The 2,146-nt window shown below is 42.8% G+C and overlaps 1 long non-coding RNA gene across 1 annotated transcript in view; it reads right to left on the bottom strand.

The window, feature by feature from the left end:
* Nucleotides 1-1,360, bottom strand: part of LOC109948990 — a 2,256-nt gene extending 896 nt beyond the window's left edge. Inside the window, exons 1-2 of the long non-coding RNA XR_002271483.1 lie at nt 1,115-1,360; nt 303-366 (exon numbers count right to left, since the gene is read on the bottom strand). This is a non-coding gene — a long non-coding RNA (uncharacterized LOC109948990). The remainder of the gene's footprint in view (nt 1-302; nt 367-1,114) is intronic.

Here is a 2,146-nt window from a genome sequence, read left to right as displayed (position 1 = left end):
GGTACATAGGGTAGTGCTTATAGCCCCTCCAAACTGACATTCTATACTCATCACTTCCACAATCTCATCTCAATAACCCAAGTACCCCACACATAGCCAAACATATATAGAAATTCTCATAATCCATATATACATACTCAAGATACTCAATATGTCAAAACCCAAATTATATTACCAATACTTTATGAAAATCAAGAATTCAACTATTAAATATAACATGCATTTCAATAACTATTTAATTCATATGCATAAAATTCTCATTATAAAACCATGCTTATAAGTTGAAAACAAAGTCCACTCACAAGTAGTCCCACACTGCCTGACCCTGAGAGGGTCCCACCTGCTGCGTATGCGTGGTCGGAGTACCTATTTCAGAATACGAATACCAGATTAATACAAAGTGTTTTGAACGAGAACTTGAATTAAAATCCTAATTTCCCGGGTTTCTAGCGAGTGTACGAGGAACGGAACAAACTGGAAGTTCCTAGGAGTTCCACAAGGTTTAAGACATATGTCCCGTAAGTTTGGTCCGAAAAGGACAGCTAGATTGCTCACGATCGTACGGTTATCGAAAAATCTTCAAACTTTAAATTATTGAATCGGAACATCCGGGGCTCCGATTCATGATCCGCGAATTCCTACACGTTCCTAGGAAAGTCTAGAGTAACATAAATTGGAATGGAGTCGATCCAACGGTCCGAACATGGCGAACCCGGATAACTCCTAATATGTGAAAATTCGTTCGATAGTCAAACGATGTCCGAATTGAGATCCACGAAATCCTACGCACTCGTGACAACCAGGAGATCGCATTGGGACAAAAATGCAAGTTTGCTACAGTGCCCACGCGCTGGCAGCGCGCGGGTGTCCAAAGCAATAACCCTTCGTCGGAAAAACTCAACACCTCGGCTCAAGACTCCTACCCTAGATACAACACCCTATTTGGAGTCACTTTTGTTCTTGGGCCTACCCCAAAAAGTGACCGGAAGTGGCTGGAATCGGAAATCCAAAACCGGCCGAACCCTAAGTTGAAATTCAACTGATCTAAGCTCAAAATTAACGAAATCCTACCCAACCATCAGCTAGAGCATGGAAAATAGGTAGAAAACCATACCCTACTCGTCAAATTTGGTGGAGAAATGAGAGAGAACGAGAGGCCGAAAGTTTGGTAAAAATCTGTCCAAACCACTACTTTTCGTGGCTGTCTCCGGCGACCACGGTGGCGGATTGAGGCGGTGGTGAGGTGGAATGGAAAGTAGGGAGTGTGGTGGTTCCAACGGAACCGGTGCCGCCCCAAGTGGCGGCGTGTGGTGGCGGTGGCGACGACGAGAAGTCGCTGTCGTCGCAAGGGGGGGAGATTTTCTGGTTTCGCAGGAGAGAGAGAGAGAGGGAGAAAGAGAAAGGAAAAATCAGGTTTTTAAAAAAAAATCAACTTCGAAATATTTACGATTTTGCCATTGTCGATGTTTTGATCGTAACTTCTTCGTTACAACTCCGGATCGAGCTCACTACGTGTCTACGGACTCATCTTAAAACGATCTACCCAAAGATACCAGCCACTGTCCCAAAATCTGTCCGGGTAATAAAATGACCAAAATACCCCTACCCCAAGGGTAAATCCGTAAATTCAAAATTAATTAAATTAAGAAATTTAATTTAGGAATTTAATTTAGAGTCGGGGTGTTACACCCGTTACCTTACTTTTCCCCTTCCCTCTTCCCTCTTCATTTTGCAAGCTTTTCACATACTTTGTTGGTGCAGAAAATAGACTGTCTTGGGTTTTGTCAAAGGACACCGAACCCCACGGATAACTGTTGAACGCATCCAAGTCCTCTACAAGGGTCAGGTAATTTAGATTGATGTTCAAATGTTTGTCCCTTCCCAAAACCACTAACTCAGCAAAGTAAACAAGAGCTAGCTTGTAGATGTCATCTTCCTCTGTGCACCTCATAAATGCTTCTTCTAAAGCATTGCATGTAATTCCTTCGTCTATAAAATATCTTTTCTGAAGTCTGATTACATCACTCTCTCCACTGGAAACTTCAGGCACTTCCCCAAAACGAAGCCCTGTGATCAAACAGAAATCCTGACGAGTGAACTGAGCAACGTCACACCCTAATAAGAAACTCAGTCCATCCAAGTCTTT

This window comes from Prunus persica, chromosome G4 (genome assembly GCF_000346465.2).
Source record: "Prunus persica cultivar Lovell chromosome G4, Prunus_persica_NCBIv2, whole genome shotgun sequence".
Classification (NCBI taxonomy): Eukaryota; Viridiplantae; Streptophyta; class Magnoliopsida; order Rosales; family Rosaceae; genus Prunus; species Prunus persica.
Note: the sequence above shows the minus strand (reverse complement) of the source record. Positions and strands in the feature narration are given on the sequence as shown.